General features: G+C 45.3%; 1 protein-coding gene across 6 annotated transcripts in view; it reads left to right on the top strand.

The window, feature by feature from the left end:
• Positions 1-5,607: 5,607 nt before the first annotated feature.
• Positions 5,608-22,452, top strand: part of CHD7 (chromodomain helicase DNA binding protein 7) — a 132,504-nt gene continuing 115,659 nt past the window's right edge. For 2 of the 6 annotated variants that reach the window (XM_021555654.2, XM_021555647.2), the window contains exons 1-2: positions 5,608-6,048; positions 8,115-8,218. The gene's annotated coding sequence lies outside the window, so the exon portion shown is untranslated. Of the gene's footprint in view, positions 6,049-6,686; positions 6,708-6,917; positions 7,119-7,247; positions 7,273-8,114; positions 8,219-22,452 lie in introns of those variants that run through there. The other 4 variants (XM_021555649.2, XM_021555648.3, XM_021555650.2 and 1 more) reach the window with 4 other exon arrangements.

Here is a 22,452-nt window from a genome sequence, read left to right as displayed (position 1 = left end):
TGACCTCTCAGCGAGTCAGATCCAATTTTACGGGCGGCTCTGAGTCAGGGTGGAGCCCGCGCACTGAACTTTGTATTTCAGGAGGAAGTGATGTTGGTGGCAGCCCGTGTTGCTAAGCAGATGAGTTGCTGTGTTTTTAGTTCAGCTGATACTTTGGGCAGGGGTGTGACTTCATTCTTAGATACGATGCCTTGCATTTATTAAGGACAAAGGTCAGGAATTGCCAGTGCTGCGATAGCTGTGTCTCTCCATATAAGAAGAGGCACATTCTGCTGAGCCGTCAAAGATGGAAATGGGAGTCCTTAGTGCTGCTTCTGCACATTAGTGAAAACAAAACCAACCGTGAAGCTGTCAGTTCATGTCATGGTCCAAGAGCAAACGTTCTCACCAGCAGGGATGATGTAGAGTAGGTCAGTTGTGTGGGATTTCTCCATTTTTATAAGAATCCACTACTGTTCCTGATTAAAGAGGTGGCCTGGTCTTGTCTCCAGTAGTAGTTGGAACAAGGAGCCTGAGGTGAGCAGTCAGGCACTGGCCTGTTAGATCAGAATTTAAATAGAAAGCAAAGTGATCCTGCCTCATACACCAGTAAACTAAGTGGTGAGTGTATTTGGGAGGGACAGTGAGTTGTTTGTCACCTCTGTGCCACTGGCACTTGGGTGGGTGCTGCCTTCCAGGTATCCAGATCATCACAGGCAGTACCCGGGCAGCATTTTGGAGAGACTGAGTACAGACAGGCTGGGGACAGTTGCCCACAGCTGTGTGTGCACCCATGCCACCTACATTGACGGGTCACAGTGTGCTGTGTCAGACAGCCTTTTCCCCTATTCCCTCCTAAAAGTCTTTGGTTATGTCCTTAAATTAGCCTTGAGAGAGCTGTATGTTGTTATATGAGAGATAATGGTCTATTAGAACACTTCCACATAAAAGAATAAATTTTGGGAGTAGTATTTCATTCTTGTTGCTGGATTCCCAAGGATGAGGCATCAGAGAGCTCTGCTCCTGAGAGGCCTGACAGGTGAGTGGCATGTGGGCAAGAGCTGCTAGAGCTCACTGCCCCTCTGCTTTTCTGGTTCAGATCCTCAGCTAAAGAGTTCCCTGCCACAGAAGTGGCTGTTTGGGCCAGTTCCAGCTTTTGTCACTATGGCTGGCTTGAGTTTCCAAAAAAAAAAAAAAAAAAACCAAAACCTGACCAACCCACACAAGTGTCTACCCTGGCTTGCCCTCTGTTCCCTTAGCTTGCTGGTGCCACAGGGTGGCTCCTTGTAGCACTTATATTTCCAGCACTTTTAGCTCTTCAGCTGAAGTTGTTCAAGTTGTTCTTTCTGACACGAGTCTGTTGCTTCCTGGTACTTACCAAAATCCACGTGCTTTTGGTATTTCAGCATGCCATGGGTTAGTGAACGATTCCTTCAGAAAAAATATTGTTTTCCTTTACCTTATGGCATATCACTATCACCTGTGCTCTGTTGGCCACTACACACTCTGTCTCGTGTGCTCCCATTGCTCTGTAAATTTTGAGAAGCTTTGAGAAAAACTCAAAGTTTGAGAAAAAGACACCATTTGACTTTTTCACTTCATTTGACTGAAACAGTGTTCAAAGATTAATGAAATGTGAGTGTGTGTCAGGGCTGTGTGACTTTAGAGCCACTTCCCAGCAACCATGGGACAAAACATGATGTCTGAGACTATGAAATGGCATCCTGAATGCTGAGCCTGAAGTGCTCAGAAGGCAGTTACTCCAAGCACAAGCTTGGGCTCACTGTATGGTTTCACATCTCTCCTTGCATGAATAAAAGTAAAAGCAAGCCTGTGAGAGGATAAGTTTTTTAGTTTTGGGTACATCTGTACAGAATTTCCTCGGGAGCTGCAACTTCCTTCACTGAAGCAAAAAAGCTTTTTAGAGGAAGCCACCTGGAGGGCATGGCAGCAGCACAAGTACTTTCTGTCGGAACTGATGCATGGCTTGGACCTTCACAGTGCTGAGCAGGTGAGGAACCAGATGTGCTTAACAGAGTTGTTCTCCAGCGGGGTGGGCTGCTCTGAGCTCTCTGCACAGCCCTCAGCAGCTCTCAAACAACCTCAATACCTGGACTGGGTTGTCAGGAATGAGACACAAACTGCTTGGCCCTTGTAGCCTGAAGGCTTCCCTGTGCACAACTTGTCTGGGGACTCATGAGTTTGTGAGGTGTCGTCTGCTACCTGCAGAAGTGACAATGACTAGATCTTAAGATCACATTTTGCTGTACATAGTTGTTAAAACAGATGCTGGTTCTTCAAAGTCTGCTGAAAAAGTAACCTGCCTTTGCATTTTCATGTGATGCTATATCATTTGCATTTTGTAATTGTGATATTTTAAAACAGGTTTAAATGCTGCCCAGTAATCACAGTGCTGTACTTATGGAGTACATTAACTTATCTCTGCACAGCTATGCCTGTCATACACAGTGACTTGCTCAGCTTGGTACAAACTATCCCCACAAACTTGAGAGTTTACCTGGTTAGGTAAAGTGTAGCAATTCGCTGGGGTTTTGTTGATACAAATATCCTTGCTCTGCAACTGCTGTTGAAATTCTCAGCCATTAATGCAAATTCTTTCTAATCTGTGAGCCAAATGGCTGCCTACATCAGATGGATTACTTCTTCCCAACAGCACACAAAGGATTGGGTGGCTGGCTACAAGTGAATTTTCATCCCTGTCATCTCTTGGGTATTTTAATAAGCTGTTACCAATAAGGTTAATCATGAAGATGCCATGTTGCTGTTTCCTCACTCTCCTGTGAGGCTTCCTTGTTGGTAACTTGTAGAGTTACAGATTTCTCTTTGGGAACTGGCTGAAGCAGAAATTAAGGTTTCAAAAACCTTTCCTCTGTAGCAGCTGCAAAGTGATGTATTTTGTGCACGTCTGGTACTATCACTGAGTGTGAATGTGCGTGAACTTGTGCCACACCAGGACAGTGTCCCACCCTGGAGTGGCGAAACCACTGCAGCACTTTTCCTTACTCTCTATTTCCTGTCATCGAGGAGTTAGAGAATGGCGTGATTCTCCCCCTTCTGTGAAAGTGCTATTTGCAGATTCTGTTTCTTCTGATACTGGAAAGCATTGGGAGATTCCCTGTGCATTTTTATGACTTGAGTAATAAGCCAGTTGATTCCATAGGCCACGGCGTGAGGATGATTTATGGCACCCGAGGAGCTGGTTCTGTGCCTTCTACAGGACACATGCAGTAGGCATTTTTTTCCCATGGAACAAACATTTAACCAAGTACCTATCCATGCCCCCCCTCACTGCTTCTGCCATGCTAATATATTTATTTTTTTAAGAAGTGCAGCATTTATTTCTTTGGCTTGCCCTGGCACCACAATATGCTTTGAACACTTTTCATGCTTGGCAGATTTGCGCTCCGATTTCTGCTCAACAAGAAACTGAAACAAGTTCTAGAGGGAGCACTGAGGCTGCTGGCAGTTGGTCTCAGAATGAGTTTCTCGTGCCCCTAAATCTTGGAGAACTTAAATCTTTGAAAGCAAGGGGAGTTCCAGGCAGGCTCACGCTACACCAGGGTGCTTGGCTGTCAGACTAGGGCCACACTTAAATGATACATGCAGAAAAACAGACTTGGGGTAAGTGTTCCTAGGCTGTTTTTTCTTTGGTCTGTCAACGTTCTGCAACAGAAAGCTGAAACTGATTACATTTAGTAACTTGCAAAAATACCTCTGTGTAAGTTTGTTGTCTTGTTGTTTCTTTTTTCAAAGGGTACAGAAATGCAAGCAAAAATAGAACGATGGTGAACTGGGCAAATTTAGTGAAGGTATACTTGGGGCATGTGCTGCTTCAAAGTGTTTTGTTTTTAAATACTATTTTGACTAGTTATTTTTAACTTCATGGAAGACCTTGGTGAAGAACAGAGAGTGTATTCTACTGCACCATCACATGCTGTCAGCTTTTCACTGCATTTTTCATCTGAAAACCTGGGAGAACAACACCACCCCAGCTGCTGGCCCCTTTCTGGGTGATTGCACGGGCCCAGCTGCATGGAAGATGGTGATGCCTCTCAAACTGCTAACCTCCCCTTCTCCCCTAAACCCAAGAGAGACTGAGTAGGCCAGACATGAATGACACAATGTGGAAGAGTGTCATACTTCCTCTGGAGAAGCCTGAAATATTTTTGCAGCTGTATGGCCCTCATGGCTGTGGAATCAACATGGACACCTGGACTGAGGGAGCCAACAGCCTGAGAAACTTTTGACATTCACGTTGTCTGGATCCAGCTCCCAGCTTACTGTGTGTTAAAAGAGTGTAGAGGAAAAGCTGTGTGAGATCCTGTGAGGGAAGTACGCCTTCTTTTTTTCCCACGGAAAAGATACGAGTGTGGGTGCAGTGAACAGCCCCCTAAAAGGGGCGGCAGGAGCTGGAGGGTGTCCCTGCTCAGGAGCACATGACTGTTTTTACTTCTTCAACCTGCCACTAACAATGATGGTAAAAAGTTATCTCGTCAAATGACTCGCTGAAAATTCCTGTAATGCCGAGTATCTTTGCACGGGGTTTACGCTTTAATCTCTTTATACTTTTAAGACGCTTATTTAGTTTCCAGAGCAGTGCGGGGAGGACCGCTAAGCGCGCTAAATCACTTTTGGGTGGGATTTGTCTAATTTACTTACGGAATGAGTTTTTTTCGGTTTGTATCATGAATTCGAACGCATCGCTTACAAACAGGGCAGCGGCAGAGCCGGTGCCCGTGCGGTGCCGGGGGAGCGCGGCCCCGCCGGGACGGGGGCGCTGCCGCGAGCGGGCGGGCAGCGCTTAATGGCCGCTTCCCTTTGAAAGCCCGACCCGCTCGGGACAAAGTCCACCCTAAGCCGCGGTCTCGGGCGATCCTACCCGCGCCCCGCCCCAGCGGCCGGGATGAGGGGGGCGGGCGGGAGGGTGCCCGCTGCCCGTCCGGGGGCAGAGGCCGGGGCCGCGGCGGGCGGCGGGGGGCCGGGCAGCCTCCCGGGACGCCTCTCGGTTTCGTTTCGCCGCCGCGGTTGGGAAGTTTGAAGAGCGGCAGTGACACAGTGACACCTCACACACAACACACCCCCCGGGCTTCACCGGGAGTTTCCCGGGACGGGACGCGCCGGGGCGGGCGGGCGCGGCGCTGACGCCGAGGTGCGGAGCGGTGCGGAGCGGTGCGGAGCGGAGCCCCCCTCGGCCCGGGCAGTGCGGCGGGGCGGGGCGGAGCGGCGCGGAGCGGCGGGGAGCGCACGGAAGACGCCGTGCCCCGCCGTGCCCCGCGGCAGCGCACCCTCGGCCGGCGGGCGGCCGGAGCCCCGGCGGGGCGCTGGCGGGCCGCGCGCAGGCAGGTTAGTGACCCCCGCCCGGGGCGGGGGGGGTTTCCTATTTTTTTTTTCTCCTCTTTTTTTTTTTTTTCCCCTTTTCCCCCCTTCTCTCCTCGTTGCATAAATTATGCCGGGCGGGGCCGTGACGTCGCGGGGGCGGGGCGCGAGCGGCGCTCGCCCCCGGGGAGGGGGCGGTGTCGGGGGCGCGCCTTGTGGCGGCGGAGGGAGGAGGAGGAGGAGGAGGAGGAGGAGGAGGAGGGAGGCGGCGGGGGCGGGCGGGCGCAGGGGGCGGCAGCCGCCTGGCTGGCTGGTGTCGCGCTCGGCTCGGCTCCGGCGGGCGCGCTCGCTCGCTCGGGAACTATCGGATTAAACTTGAATCGAGTGAAATTACACAAAGGAGCGAAGCGGAGCCGGCGGAGACCCCGAAACTACCCGAGACCCGCGCTGACCCTTCCTCTCCTTCCCCTCCCTTCCACCCCTCCTTCGCCTGCCCGCCCCGGTCAGGGATCCCCCTCCTCCCCTCTTAGCCCAGCCCCGGTGCGAGCGAGCAACTCCGTGCGTGTGTGTTGTGTGCGTGTGTGTTGTGTGCGAGACCCGCACCCCGCCTCGCCCCCCCGGCCGACGGCACCAACTCCGGAGCGTGTCCCCTCCTCCTCCCCGGCCCTTCGGTGGAGGGCAGCGAGGGAGCGAGCGGGGGACACCGGTCCCCGACGGCCACGCACCGGCCCGGTGAGTGACCCCGCAGCTCACTGTGCGCGGAGGGAGGAAGGGAGGGCGGGCGCCGGCCATGGAGCAGAGGACCCGCGGCAGGTCTCTGTCCCCGGCGGAGCGGAGCGGCGCGGGGGTGCTCGCTGCCGGCGGCGGCCCGGGGGGGTGGGGGATGCTGAGCCCTGCCGCGGCTCCGGGCGAGGCGGGGCGGGGGGGGTGTGTGTGTTGAGGGGGGTGTCTCAGCGGGGCACTTCCCCGGGTGTAAATGGCTTTTTGTTGTGCTGCGGCCGGCCGGCCGGCCGCCTGCCTCGCCTCGGGGGAGGGGAGGGCACCGGGGAGCCGGAGCGCCGGCGCCCCTTCCCCGCTTCTACCTCCTGCGGTCCTCTCCGCAAGTTTGGAGGGTGACTAAAAATCCGGGAAAAGTTGAGTGAAACTGCGCGGCGGGGGCGGCGGGGCCCAGCGCCGGCCGGGATGGCCGCGGGAGCGCTTCCCCCGCTGACCACGCTGACGGCTCCCGGCGGCCGCGTCGGCACAACAAGCGCTAACAAAGTGAGGGCGCTTCCCTGCCGTGCACGGCCCGGCCCGGCTCGGCCCGGCACCGCCCCGCTCCGCGCAGGCACATGGGTCGCCGGGGCCGGGGCCCGGGCCGCAGCGGGGGCACCCCCAGCGGAGGCCGGGCGGTGGGTGGCGGCGGGCGGCAGGAAGGCGGGCGGGGAGGGAGGAGAAGGAGGAGGGAGGCGGGAGCACGAGGTGCCGCTCCGGCCGCCGGTGCGCGCGGCGGGGGGATCGTCCTGCCCCGGCGGCACCGGGAGGGGGCAGGGGGCGGCCGGCGCTCCCCGGCGGCCGGAGAAGAAAGGGGAGCGGGGGAAAGAGGGAGGGGACGGGAAGGGAAGGGAGAACGCTACCCGAGGCAGCCGGAGCGTTGCCGGCGGACGCCGCATAATAGGGGCTTCACCCCGCTGGGTACCTTCGCTCCGCCGGCGCGGAGCCGGGGCGGGCGGGAGGCGCTGCCGCCGCCGCGCACATGGGGTCGGGGTTGGGGCGCTCCGCTCGTCGCTCTTCCCCCCACCCCGTTCCGGGCCATTTTGAGGGTGAGCGGAAAAAGGTGGTTTGAGGCCAAAGCGGTCAGGGCGCGGAGCGGGGGCGGGGGGGGCCGGGCGCCCTCGGTCCGCGGGGCGCGGTGGGAAGCGGAGCGGGGCCGGCGGCGGGCACTGCGTGCGGGGCGGCGGGGAGCGGGCAGCGCCTGTGCGTGTGCGCGGGTGTGAGAGAGAGAGCGGTGGCGGGGGGAGGGGGGCAGGGTTGTTAGTGAGTCTCAGGGAGAAGGCGCTGCAGGCAATGAGCAGCCATCATTACGTTGCCTTCATTTATCCCGGTAGCGCTAAATCAGGGGACGCGCTCCCACGCCGGGGGAGCCCCTCCGGGCGCGCCCCGCGCTGCCGGGCCGGTCTTCGCGGGTGGGTGTTCGGGGGGGGCGGGTCGGGGTGCTGGGGAAGGGGGTGGCCGTGGGGCACGGTCTGGAAATGGAGCCGGTTTCCCCGGCTCCCCCCGACAGCCCGCTCACGCCCGGGTTTAAAGTAGTTGTTTTTTAAACAGACAATGGACAAAAGGAAAGTAGCGATGGATGCCCGGGAGCTCCCTGTCCGCTGCGGGGCCGCGCGGCGCCGCGCAACTCTCCCGCACTTACCCACTTTCTGCCTTTGTTTTCGTTTGGGAAGGGGCCGAGCGTGCCTCCCCACTACAGAAAAGGGCAAATTTTTTTTTTTTTCATTTGCGAGAAGCCCTTTTTATTCTTTTTAATTTTTTTTTTTTTAAATTTCCCGTGCCGCTTGGGCTGCCGCGGATGTTTGGCTTGGGGAATATCAGAATAACCTCGGTGCGATAAGTTTGTTTCTGTGTCGATGTTCGTCTCGATTTTTACTCTCATCAAAGCAGATCGCGGGCAGTGTTTATCCTGGAAGATGGCTTTCGGGAGAACGTGTTAGCCTTTTTTTTTTTTTTCCTTTTTTTCTTTTCTTGTGTTATATGGGACTAGCGGAGGTACAAACAAGCAAGTTGAACAAAAAATGTTTCTGTTCATTTCCTCACAGATCATCCATTCTAACGACGGCAAAAAAATCTTAATGACTATGACCTTAGCAGCATGGGTAGCTGATTTTTCCCAATTATAAATCCCGTTAGTTTGCGGTAATGTGTGAGTATCAATATATAATTCATATTAAAAAGCATGATCCGTAATTATTATTCTTTTTTTTTTTTTTTATAAAAGTTAAAATCTATCATTTTCCAATGAGAGTGCTGCATCTGTCGCTTGGAGTGTTTTTGTCTCGCTGTTGCACAACAGAGGCTCTCCAGTCTTTAACCTAAAATGGCAGCTTTAATTTGACTGGGGCCCATTCATTGACAATGATAATAAAAAGGCTGAAAGCTAAATGTAGCTGGATGCTTGGGGCACGTATGCAGTACACTTTCCATTGCTGGGCACTGCTAAGAGAGGAACTTCCAAGCTCTCTAGTTTCTACCGTGAAAGTTTCCAATACTTTTTTTTTTTCTTATTAACAAAATAAAAATAATAATGGAAACTCCGCGCTTCTCAGTATAGATTGTATTTTAGATGTCCAGGTTGCTTACAAACTTAATGGTGAGGTGATAGTTAGAGAGAGCTCGTTTTAAGAGGTCTGCATTTATAACAGCAGCAGAAAAATTCTGGTAATCACTTCTAAAATAAGATGCAGTCTGGGGGAAAATTAACCATTTCTTTCTGACGTTTGTAAGTAACAGGTGATCAGAACAATTACATTCTGTATATTTTCCTATCTCCGGCTACCAAAAGTTGGGAATATTGCTTGTTTCATCTTGTTTGGTGTTGTAAATGTGCTCAGGGTTTTGCAGAGATCCTTATGATAGTGTACTATTTTCCTCTAGGTTAAAACCACAGCTGCTTGGAAAAAGTAATTATTTTTGGTCTTAGACATAATGTGAAGTTTTGAAACAGTTTTGCAGAACAAAATTTCTCCTACTAAAGTACTGGTTAATGCCACAGATTTACACATCTTGTCCTGACTTTCTGTTGACTTGAACTGCTTATTTTTAGTCTCTTTTGAGCTGTTTTTACTAAGAACTTTTTATTAAGAACATTATTAAAGCTATTGCACAGGCTCTTAGAAAAGTATGAAATGCTTGTGATTGCAAGTGTAACTCAATTATTGATTCGCTGATACTAATTGGATAATCATATTTGACCAAATATCTTACTGACTATTTAACAATGTGATGACATTTCTGTTATTGCTTGTAAATCTTGGTTAGGTTACTTAAACAGGGGAAAAATCCTCATATTTGTAACCCAAATTTATTTTGTCACCTCTTCCGTAATGAAGGAAAGTTTTGATAGCAGGCAAGGATCACACAGTTCTTTTAGGAAAATAAAAATTTCTAGGGATTTTGCACTGTAACAATATCAGTAAAAATGAGGTTTAGTGGAACACTCTCTATTGCAATCACAACTCTGTGCAATGATGGTAGATTTCAGTTGTGACCAGTTTCTTTTGGGTTTGGTTAATGCAGAAACCTGAAGAGTTGTGTCAAATGACCACTGTAAAGGTTTCCTTGTCCGTGCAGAGGGGTCAGTTAACCTGAGTGTAGTTTCTTTTCCACTTGAATTATTTGCTGTTTTGAACTGAAAAGCTTCTGATGAACGGTTGCAGTACTTCCCATTAACACTCAAATAATACTAGGATTTTATGAGTGGAACGAGTTGTTTGTGAGTCCAGGTGGATCAGGCCAATGGAGAAGCTGCAAGCAGGTACTGAAGAAGGATGTGCTGCTCACTCTGGGCTTGGCATGGATGGGAGGTGTTGTGGTCAGCGGGTCTGTCCTGTCCTGGCACACAGGGAGGCTCTGTGCCAGGTCTGTGCCCCACGGATGGCGGCTCTGCGGGCAGGAGAACCTGCAGTGTGAGGATACAACGAAACCTGAACAAAGGCAACCCGGACATGATTTTCTGTCAAGCTGGAAAGGCCTGAGTAAATAGGGGTTTCTCAGGTTTTCTCAGAGCTGCTGAAGTGTGGCAGTGAGGCTGTGTTTTGCCATATCCAAGGCATCCTATAGCAGCTGGCTGTTGGGGGTTTGGTTCTGTTTGTAGTTTATGGTGTGATAGGTAGAGGTTGCTAAGGTGGGAAGGAAGAGGTAGGAGAAAGTATCCAGAAAGAAGGAGGGTGGAAATAAATGCTGGTGTCTGCTTGAATCTTGTGCCTTACCTCTATCCCTTATTTCCCATTCATTTTTACATTAAGTTTCAGATGGAAAGCCTTTAGAATGTGCTGGTTGGTATTTACTCTTGCGAGTCTGGCATTATTCAAAGAAATGTGTGCGGCTAGCAAGGGTGCAGGCACCTGTGTGACAAGTGGTGTGTGTGTGCCTGAAGGTCTTCCTTCCCCCAGTTCCCTTAAATCCTCACTTCCAAACCCTTATGTATTTGTCTGCTGTGAACAAATCACTAACTGCTCAGATTTATGAGCTGGTTAACTGATGCCCATAAGTAACATGGGTGATAATTTTATGTTACTTTAATGTTCCCTGTATACAAGAGAAAACTGCAAATTCTAGTAAATAATTAAACTGTGTTTCTGACAAATGAGTCTTTTGTGTATAGGTGAGGCTTTAGCTTTCACTTTTCCAACAAAAAAGTTACTGTATTAATTTAGCTTCACCATTTACCTATCAATTAAGCTTCATCATTAAGACAGACATTAACTCCATCATTTCTCATCATTTATGTTTCCCTGAATAGCTTATTAGCACAAATACAAACTATTGGATTTTAATGGAAGAAAGTCTTAAATACTTTCTATATTGTAGCAGTGATAAAAAGGCAAAAGGAAACTCCAACTATTATTTAATTTTTAAAACTTTCAGAGGAAGGAGTGAGGTACAATATGCAGAAACATCACATGTTTTTATTAGGGTTCTGATGAGATTCTGAAATCTGATGGAAGTTTCCCTCCTGATTTCTTTCTGTCTGCACAATCTGACTAACTTTCAGTGATTCGCATCTTGCCCAAGATCAGTCATGGAAATGCTATGACGTAGTTATGCACCAAAAATCTGTCTTGGAAAATGAAGTTGGAAGGCATGAATCAAAAAATAAAAAGGAGGTTGTGACCTAAAGGACACACTTCAAGAGCCCAAATATGACAAGAAAGCTCTTAAGGGTATTCTTAAGTATATAAAAGCTGATTAGCTCTTAGCTTCCAACATTGTGACTTTTCTGAGATGTAAACATACCTAGAAGAAGCCAAGCCAAAACCAAGGATCTTTGTGCTGCCACTTGGCTTCTTCTCTGGATGCTGCTTTGTAACTGTTTCAAAACACTCTGGTTGTTTTGCTGCCCTTATGCTAAATGCACTCTCCTTTAAAAAAAAAGAAAAAAAATGAGGGATACAACTTAAGCATTTTCTTTTAAAAGTTGAAACTCAATAAAAGGGTGCTAATTACCATATAAGCTACTGTTTTAGTAAAACATTTTAACACATGACTTTGAAAGCTTATTGCCATGTGGGAACTAACCAGAAGCCCTTGCTGGCATGATGTAGGGCTCCCTTTGCTCTGTAGTGACCTATATAGCTATTTTGGGTGTGGTTTTGCTTGGCTTTCATGAGAGCTGAGTCCAGCCTTCCTCTGACATAGACAGTTACTGTGACGAGAGGGCCTTGAGGGGAATGGTGGGGAATAAATAACTTTGGGAATCAATTGTCTGGAAAAAATCATTGCAGCCAAAATGTCTGCCCTCTTCCTAATTGTTCTGGGGGGAAAATAAAATTTCACTTACATGGTCCTGATCTGGAGCTTATTCTGTTCAGGTTTAATTTAAATATGAGCTTGTGTTTGGGGAGAGCAATGCAGCCATTTACCTGCCTAGGAGTAGCTGGCAAATCTAGTGATGGATTGCAACAATGGATAGTTTTGGAAACACTTTATTTTAATGTCCTTGAGCCACTTTTTAAGCTGTTCAGCCGAGCTTTCTGCTTACTGCTAGAGCTTCAACAGGTAGCTAGCTTTAACATTTCTTGGTGATTTTGAAAGAAATTGACCTCCCCACAGTTTATTTTGATCTCTATCTACAAAGCAAGTGTCACTTAAAACATTTTGTGGAGGTGTACATCAGATGTACAAAGTAGGATTCCTTCTGTGCAGCAGACGCAGTCCTGCTCTGAAAACAAAACTTTTTATTCCTTCTTCCTGCCCATTCTACTCCCCTCCCCCCAGCTTTCCCATAGATTTTGTTCCTCTTCAGGTTGTGCCTTTCCTGTTGAGTTTTTAATCTTTTTTCCAATTCATACTGCTTTCTGTTTGCTTAATGGAGTTGTGTTTTCTTGCCAGCCCTACATAATTAGGATATGTGGCAAAATAAACATGTGTTTCAGCTCCTAATGCTGCTTTCTACCAAAACCATGGAGGATGCCTTAACTGGTGTGGGGAGGGCTGGCTGGCTGCACCAAAGCTTGATGAAGTCTCATGTTAGTCCCTGGATGCTGTCATGGCAAGAGAATGGGTGGCAGCAGACAGCCAGAGCAGGGGGCTGCTGCAGTGTGCTGGCAGCTTCCCAAAGGTTCTTCATGACCCTTTCAAGAGGAAAATCCTCTTGTTTCAAGTTCTGTTTTTGTGAAAGTGACATTCCCCCATCTTTTAATAGTGGATAGATAGAGCTGTAGTGGCTTCTCTTGCTCTATGCACTGAATAGTTGTGAGTGGGGAGGGTCTAATTCCATGACAATTTTGAAATGGACATAGCCATTGTGGGGCTATCCTTTGCCAAGCAGGGAAGTTTGGGGTGTGGGGAACAGCTCCTGACTGTGAAAGAAATAGGGGAGTTTTGGAGACCAGGAACTATGTGACCTATGTGGTAAAGCAGATCAGAACATGGAGCAAGGCCAAGGAAGACTTTAATAAAGGCACTTTTGTCCTTGATCTTAAAATAGGAAGCCTATGGATTTATTTACAGGGTAAACAGGATTTGTTAAGTGGCTAGTCACTATGTGCAAAGGAATACTGGTCATTCTTTGGGAGAGACTTCAGGTAAAGACTAAAGCTGAGCTGAAAGCTGGAGTTTTAGAAGTTTAGACATCAGTAATAGGACAAAACATGGAGAAAGTCTTCATCACAGAAAGCACTGAGGTAGGTAGTGCTGTTCTGGGAGAAATGTGAAACAAGCTCTTACATAATAGAAACTGAGAAACTCAGTTCAAGTCTTAGGTATTAACTTGGATGAGCTAGTAAGTGGGAAATCTGAGTTGATGACAAGTTATGAGAAAATATTCTTTGCTTCAAAGAGGATCCATCAATGTAGCTGTTGAGATTGAAATCCAAAGCTGAAATGCTACTTGGTAAAATGTCTTGCAGGAAAGCATGTGTCAGTCTGTATTGTAGAGAAAGGCAGTTTAGTATTTCTTCAAGTTGAAGATTAACAGCCAGAAAAGCAATACAACTGACCTGGTTTGTAATGCTTGATAGAAGGAGGATTGAGAGAAGGAGAGTAGTGATGAGGCTAACAGATGTTCAGAACTAATTCTGATAAAGCTGAGATAAAAGTGCATGACGATGAGAGACTGGTAAATTTCAAGGATGCATGTTAATTAGTTGTTCAGGGTGTAAAAAATGTTTTCAAAACCTTACCTGTTCCTGGACAGGAGAGTCTGTCCAGGATTAGGCATCCCAAGTATCCTCCTACTTGAAGTTCTGTATTTTAATGTTTATTGTTTTCTCATAGAGGATAAGAAATACTGAAACAACCATAACTGCAGTTACTGTCTTGACATGAGATCTAAGATGATGATTATATTTTTTTGTCTCAACTGTCTGGTATATATCTAGACAAGTCCTTTCGATTTTTTAGAATGTGTTCTGCTTTGTGCTGCTTCTGGATTGAAGTAGCTGCTTGTTGGGTTTAGTGGTTTATTGCAAGGCAAAAAGCAGGCAGCTCATCATCTCCAGTTCTTGGTTTGAAAGGTACTGGGACTATGTTGCTAGTTTCTGGAGAGAGCAGGCAGCTTCACAGGGTGGTGTAGTTGTGTCAGGATGGCTTAAAGGAAGGCCCTCGGACATAATAACCAGAGCCTATGTCAGTTCAGAGATTCCTTTAAACTCTGATGAGGGGACTCTCACTAAGAGTATAGTTTTTGCTTTGAGTTCTTTTAACCATGAAGAATTAAAGCGAGAGTTTATAGTGCACAGCTTACTATCTCTCTTGATTTAGGAAGGAATCATTCAGAAAGTGAGTGAAATAGGGGTTTCTGGACTGCCTCAGGATGTTAGTCTGGGAGAGAACTGCTAAGTAATTCAGTTTATTTATCAGTACCATTGTGAGGTGTCTGCTGTGCTTTGCATTCACTCAGCTCTATAAGTGGAGTACAGCCTCACTCATCTTTACTTTAATCATCACTCTTTCGTTGAGGGGAAGTGAATAAGCAGGCTTCAGCTTCACTTCCCTCTTATTTCTGTATTGATCTCTACAAAGGTATGTTGTCATATTCATTTTTTTCTTTTTCTTTGTACAGAAGTAAGAGAAACGTGCTTCTTTAATTCTGTTGTAATCTTTACAGCAGTTACTGAAAAAAATTTGCCTATTTCACCTGCATTTCTCCTTACTACAGTTCTGCAGTATTCCCCAGCCCATGCTGTTTTCTCTCACAGAAGTGACTCTTGGTGAACATACTTTCACAGTTCAAACAGGATTTGAACCTTGTGGCAGCCATGCTGAAGGAAGGGGCTGTTTTGTAGAAATGGTATGGCTGTTGGAAGTTTCAGCTTGTTACAGGCAGCACTAGGACAGAAACATATCTTACAGCTTGGGTCCAAGGATCTTTGTAGTGCATAGTAGTCTTAGAAGTTGAGCTTATTAGATGTTGCATTGAAACTATTTAAAAAAAAAAAAAAAAAAGAAAAATGGAAGGAGGGTGTTTGTGAGGCTTTTCACTTACCATGGCTAGAATTAGAGAAATGCTGTGGTTAAGGTGACTGAATTCTTGAACAGTGAGTTCTCAGAGAAGTAAGTTAAGGCCTCACACCCCTTTCTACCCCCATGACTACTTAATTTTGTGAGGTTAAAAAATTGGCTACACAAAATATGGCAGGTGAAAGAAAATGCTTCCATTGCTGTTCTCATAAGAAATTTCCCTAATGCTGTGATTTAAAATCTCCTTAATCTCCTTAATCTCTTTCTCTTCTACACCTTTCTCTGTCTCCTCTCTCAGAAGAAACCAGGACTCTTGCCTTTCTGCCTGCCTCTCTGAATGGACACCCTTTGGCTTGTCACTGCTTCACATGTGACTTTCCTGAGATTGTCGCATGACCAGTGGCACAACTGGACTGTGCAGTATGGGGCTGGTTGGGCAATGCAGATTTTGGCTGTCTAAGGAACTGGACTAGGAGAGGTTCTTCGAGGTGGATATTTGTGTCAGCTGGGATGCAGGCTGTGTGTCTGAACTTGTCCCCTGGTGGGGCTATTGGGATCTGCTGCTGTCTTCCTTTGTGTGCCTGTGTGTCATCACTTGGCATTTGGTGGTGTGTTCTGTGGCTGCCCAGCGTTAAGATTTTAGGTGGGAAGCTGGTAGGGTCAGGAAGGCTAAAAATCCCTTCTCTAATTTCACAAGGTGTAACACTGGGGCTGTTCTGGGGCAGAGTGCTTTTTTTCTTCTGCTGGAAGCAGCTGTTTCTGTGCTGAGGAGCCTCCAGGTTGGCAATGAACTTTGAATAGTGAGATCGATTCAATGTGGCTGTGGGAGTGATACATTTGCTACACCTTGACTTCTGTCTTCTGGAGTGAAACAGCACATCTGCAGCAGGCAATCCATCACATAGGGAGGCAGATTAACCCATGGACAGAAATCACTGGGCAGAAAACCTGGGGACTAGGCAGTTGTAGCACCTACTTCCACCTTGTTGGCTTGACTGCCTCCTTCCCTCAAGGTGCTTTCTCTGAGGCACGTAACAGCTGTCCTCTGGTACGTTGATTTTGGATACTGGTGGCAAAAGTTGCTGTTTTCTGCTTATCCAAAATACCCTTCTTGTCTAGGGTATCCTTGATATTATGTTTGTAAGAACTTCTTTTCTTCTGATAGAGTATTATACTTAAGTCTGTGTAAGAGTTTGTTTGTTTTTTTTTTTTTTTTTTTGAATGATAAGTTTTTTGTAGCTCTGAAGATATCTGAAAGCTGTTGAATGTTGTCTTCTGGTCCATCTAATAATAATTTATAAGTCAGGGTATGGTTTGAGAAATGCAGTGAGCTAATTTAACTGGACATTGTTCTGAAAGAAGTTTCCTCTCAGCCTTTGTCCTCCTGCACCCCAACTCACAACCACATGGCTCTGCTGCTTTTTCTGGCAGCAGTGCTTGTCAGGTCCTTCTGTGAGCCACTTTAGTTCACCAAAATGGCAGAAAAATAAGTCTGTAAAATGGAGAGCATTTTGCTGTTGTAATGAATCAAACTAGCTCATAAAAGGATCTGATGAACACCAGAGCTGGTACTAAGGATGAGGGGGGCTGCTGGCTTGGAGAGCAGCAAGCCCTTTTCATCTTTTCATTTTGGTGGCAGTGAGCAAGTGGATTGGATCAGTTGCCTGGGAACCTTCATGGGAGAAAGAGAAATAGAGTAATCATCTGTGAAGCAAAGGACACAAAAAGAAAAATGTGCTGGCCCAAGTTAAAATGGATATTAAAATCTGTTTATTCCATTGATGCTATGGATTGCATGTTATAAATTGGTTAGAATTAATAATCCACTGACCAGAAATCAGTTTTCCTCTTCAGGTAGGAAAACAAAAGCCTGAAAGATTTACTAATGTATAAATAACTTGTTTGCTCTTTCAAATGTGAAGTATTTAATCTTTGAAACAATTTGTTCACAGGAAAGGAGGGGAGGGGGCTGTTGTTGGTTATGGGTTGGTGGAGGTTCTTTGTTTGTTTTGTTTTGGTTTTTTTAAAGCTTGAAATCCTCCATTAGATTCATTAGCTTTGAGTCAATTTGTCTGTCTCAAATTTTATCAAGTCAGTATTGTTTCAGCGTCATCAAGTTCAGTAATTCAGTGGGTTCCATTATTCAGAGTATTCCCAACTATTTACATTTTCCTGCTGGTTCAAGATGGAATGAGTGCTTTGTCCTAGTAGGTGGCTGAAGTGGTTACTTCCTATCATAGTCTTAAGCTTTTTGATACTGAAATGAATGCACTCCTGCATGTTAAAATTGGTGGAAAAAAAGTACATTGCAAGTCAAATAACATGCTGCTTAGTCACTTCTGTAATACTGTGCTCTTGCTGCTCTCCAGAGAAATGGGCAGTTTACAGTGTGTTCCTTAATAGAGGAATGAACACCTTACAAAAAGTCAGGGATTCTGACTGCAGCTTTTGTTCAATCCACCTGTCAGCTTGAGGTGACTCTTTCAGCATAGAAGCAACATGGCATTGGAAGCTGCTTGCTTTCTGAAGAGCCCGGGCTCTTTTTGTCAGCTTACTTGTGTATATTGCCTGCAGTGTGACAGAAAGGGGCTTCTTGGCAAGTGGAAGACTGGAAGCCCATGCTGTCCTTCCTGTTTTTCTCAATATCTAGGTAATTGTATGTGTGCTAACAGAAGGTAAATTCTTGCCATAGTTACAAAAAACCCAAAACTTCATGTAGTGCACCTTCTAGATTCCTTTCCTTGGGCTTTACATATAAAAAATTATTTTTCAGGGTCTACAGGGTATGGCAGGAGGTGCAGGAGAGAGGGGATTTACAGATTCTATCTTATGGGCATTGTATGCTGCATTTGGTGCAAACTGTGGAGTGGTGGCCCTGACTAGCGTTGTGTGTGTTCAGAGTGAATAGTGTAGTTACTAAAAGCAGCTTGTTTACATTAGGAATTGTATGTGCTAGCTCTAATGGGCTTTAGGAAGCCCAAAGCACAGCTGTAAAACATCTGTCTCTGGGACCAGATCTTGTCTGTCTGATGAGTTGTTGTCCTTCATTTCATGTTCAGATTTACACAAGAAATAAAGCTTTTTTTTTTTTTTTTGATAGAAAAGTTCTTCAACCATCCTGCTCAAAGACTGGTTTGTACTTGAAAGGCTATCATGCTGTTTTCTTGAACACAGAACTTAAAATAGTGACTCAGTATTAACTTAACTCCACTTCCTCTTTAATCCGATCATCTTGTTGCTATATGACCTTACAACACCTTAATTTAAAGGCTGCTTATTCCAGTGGATTACATTTGGAGGTGTCTGGTGTGATAGGCATTGCTACAGGAAGGGCTTAAAAGGAACTTAAGCATTGCCTCAGAAAAAAATAAAAACCCAAGGTGTTGGAATAGGAGGGTATTTTTCCACTTTGGGATGATTGCTGTTGCTGGTAATGGACAAGGCTGGCTCTGAAAGAGCAAGAGAAATTTTGAGCATATAGTTCTGCTGTATCATAAGAAAAAGTATATTCACTTCCAGTGAGTGAATTTGATGCTCCCTGTCTTAATTACACATGGAAGTGTTAGAAGGAAAAATATCTGTTTAGTTCATGCATTTCTGAGTGCTTGGATGGTTTTTCTTCCTTTCAAGGCCCATGATCTGAACAGGTGGTTGGAAACCAGGACCCAAAGTGCTACTCCAAACTGGTGTGCCAGGTTCATAGTGATGTGCTTTGTGTCTGCCATATTGGGATGTGTAATAGTTGCTGATTACCAAGCAGCACTCAGCAGAGGATCTGTTTCTTTACCAAGTGTTAATTCTGTCTTGCTACTGCTCTTGTGAAGTAGATAAATGCCATCCTTAAAAGGAGAATTGGTCTGACATTCAGCACTTTAAAAAAAAAAAAATCTGTCTTAAATGTTTAGAGTCTGTGTTTGTACAGACTGCTGTTTTTCAAAATTTGTCTTCTTCCTTTAAATATTTTTCTTAGTAGTAAATTCTAAACAATTGTATTTTGTGTATTGATTTTAGGGACCATAAGCTTCCTCCTTGTCCTATACAGTTTCTTAAACAAACTCTGCCAAATAGTCTGCCATAATATGCTGAGTTTTGGCTTAGAAGTAGGAAGAGTTCAGAGAGTGTACTGTCTACTCTGTGCTAGTAGCCATTTTGACTCACATTTTTTGTCAGGTTTTTCTTCCATATCAAGTCAGGTATTTAACCTGACTAAACTAAACTGAAGACAAACAGATTGCATGTTGCCTGTGATCTGGGGGTTATGGGAGTTTTACCTGTGAAAACTTGAATCATTTAGAGTCCTTGAAAATAAACCACTGGCATGTTCTGCTTTGTCTCTGACAGAGGCCTAGCAGAAGGTCTGTTCTACATTGGGAATATGCTGCTGCCTTCAAGCTTGGGCTGTGCTCAGCACAGAATGGCAGCAGCACCTTCCATGGACTGGAGAAAGCAGGGGTAGGCTGGAAGGTGCAGAGAGACTAGGTTCTTCCATTGCTTAGAGAAGCAATTGCTGTGCCTTTGCATTTGCAGAGGGAAAATTCTGTGCCCCCAGTTCAGGAGACAGGCATGGTCCCCACTTTATAGGTAACAGAGAGGGTTTGTTTTCAGCAGCTAAGATGTTGCACAATGACTTGTGGATTGGAACCAAGGATTGAATTCAGTCTTCCAGTAATTCCTTTAAGTGCTTAACCTAAATATGTTGTAGTTATTTTAAGTACCTTTTTATAACAGTTGTAAAGCTTCAGGCCAGTGCTTTGAGCTGATATTATCTTTTACAACTGCTGTTTAAATCAGGAAAAGTATGAATATTTTAATTTTTTCACCACTTGGTGCTGTTTTTAAGTCTTTTCCTTCAAACATGAAACGACTGTTGTAATAAAGTTTGGTATTCCTAATACTCAGTGTATAACACAGCTTTGATTTATTAAAATCATACTTTTTTCAGTTGTTAAAAAAATGAACTTAAAATGCACTGTAGGTACTGAGTACCTCCAGAGATGTACTGTATGTGCTACAGTGTTTAGTATTATCAGTGTTTCTGTTTCTTTTTCTTTCACTCCTTTAAGGGTTGCAACCAGATCATAAACTCTCTCTAAATTGTCTGTTGTTGGAATAGGGATAATCTTTTATACTTGATCAGTAGAATTTCAGCAGACTCTAATGCAGTTTTGGGTGTCCTTGTCTCCCTCATGTTGTGGTCCTCTAAAGTGTTGTAATCTCACTCGCATTCTTGAAGTACTGGTAACATGGACTGAAATACAGTATCTTCATGAAAGGAAGGTGAAATGTTATACTGGAAATGGTGTATTATTGAAGTAGCGTAGTTGTCAACACCTATTAAAACCATGTTGTGAATATCATCTTTCTTTTTTAGTACCAGAGGTTCTCATCCTATTTCATAGCAACCAGGGTAGAGGCTATCCAGAAACAGAGCAAGCCCCTTAGCCTCCACAGCTCTGCTGCTCAGAATTGTCTTGGAAAAAGTGATAGGTAATGCTTAATGGATTTCTCTTGCATGAATTCATCTAGTCTTCTCTTGGTCTGTGTAAACTCTTGGCTTCCATTGGGACTGTGCAATGAGTTCTGCAGCTTAAGTACACATTGTATGAAGAACTGCTTCCTTCTATTTGTTTTATTTTGTACCTACCAGCTGCTGGTTTTGTTTGATGTTCTCTAGTTTCCTTGTTAAAAGAGGAAAACAGTGGTTCACTGCATACCTGTTCAGTGCTGCTCTTGATTTGTAAACTTTTTTGTTCTCTCCCTGGTTGGTCCTTCTTGAGGCTGAAGATTCTGAAGGGTAGTCAAATGCCTGTCACCCCTCTCTGGTCCATCAGTAACTTAAATTTTGAAGTGGAAGTGAGAAGAGCAAACACAGTCACTGCAGCAAGATATAAGCATCTCATAGACTTGTGTATTCTATTTCTTGTGCAATTATGTGCTTTTTTTTTTTTTTTTTAATCTCTTTTTTCTTAAACATTCTTAGTGTTCTGTTTGCTCTTGTTACAAATCTTGTTTTACTAGACTATTTATTCTAGCTCCCAAATCAAGGCTCAGTAAAATGTATATAAAAAATTCAGATTGTATTTTCTCATGTGTGTTGCTATTTCCTTTCACTGCATCTCATCTGCAGTTTATTACACCTTCAGTGGGTGCGATGAAGGTCTGCTGCTTCTTGCATAGTTTATTTTAATTTTTAGCAAAATGAACTTATTAATACTATTAGCAAACTCACTTCAAAGTTCACCTGTTTCTGAATCTTTTATGTGCATGCTGTCAGTGCAGGTCTGGATGGGGGCTGGGTGATATTTCCTAACATTCATTTCCTGATTTGAAGTGGTTACTTTCATCCATGTGAAGATCTTCCCTCCTTTGCTGTTGTAGCTTAGTTTCTTTAGGAACCATTGCTGGTGGACCTTTGTTCATCAGCTGGCATGTGTTTAGCTCATCCAGGTTAGCTCAGACTTTGGCCATTTACCAATTGCTTCAGTGAAATCTCCTGTACTGGTAAGACAGAGTTTTACTGTGGGAAAGCATCAGTGTCACTTCTGTGGTCTGTACTTTGGTATGTGCCCATGTTTCTTCTGTTTTCAACTTGCAGACTTGCTGGTCTGTAGTTCTGGGCAGGCTAAAGGTATGGCCACCTTTCAAAACCGGTGCACAGTTGGCAACAAGGCAGTGTTGGAACGCAAGATACTACGTGGCATAGTGGACAGATAGGCTGTTTTATCCTTCAGTACCTCACAACTCTTGGTGAATGTCATGCTTCTCTTGGTGAGTGCATTGCTGACTGCTGCTGTTTGCTTTGGTTTGACCAAAACTGCCTCTGAGGATTAATATGCCAAAAAATATGAAAGCTTGCCTTAGCTTCTTCAATGATAGCAGATGCAGAAAACTTGTAGTTTTTATTTTCTTGGAATAATTCGTTCTTGTCTTGGTTGTTTATTAGTCCAGTGGATTGTTTAGCAGGCTCCCTATACATGGCATTTTGAAAGGACGTTTTATGACTTTGCTCCTCTAGGAATGTATCTTTGTTTTAATTTTACTTGCTAATTCCTTTGGTCCAATTTATTCTCCTCTTCTTGAGAAGTGTTCTTACTGATAGCCTCCCCAGCTTGAGGTTAAACTGTGATGCATTTTTGTCCTCATGTCTCTGCATTTTCAATATAGTATTTTTTGTCTGTTGTCTGTAAATGTTTTGTCCAACTGCCTGATTTTGTTTCTCTTACCAAGGTCTTCCTCATTGTAGTGTTTTTTTCTCTTTGAAAGTAAGCACTCCAATGATGCATTTTTGTTGTTTATTCCTGTTTTAGGAATGCTAAGCTTAAATATATTTAATGTATTTCATTAGCAGTAGCCATGAATCATGATAAAGTCAAGTCAAATATGAAAGGAACAGATTTGAATCGTAATATAATTTTGTAGATGTTTAAATAATCCATGTTCTAGGTAAAACGTGGCGGTGTTGCCCTTTGTGCTTCA

This window comes from Lonchura striata, chromosome 1 (genome assembly GCF_046129695.1).
Source record: "Lonchura striata isolate bLonStr1 chromosome 1, bLonStr1.mat, whole genome shotgun sequence".
NCBI classification, from domain to species: Eukaryota; Metazoa; Chordata; class Aves; order Passeriformes; family Estrildidae; genus Lonchura; species Lonchura striata.
This window is presented reverse-complemented; position numbering and strand designations above follow the sequence as displayed.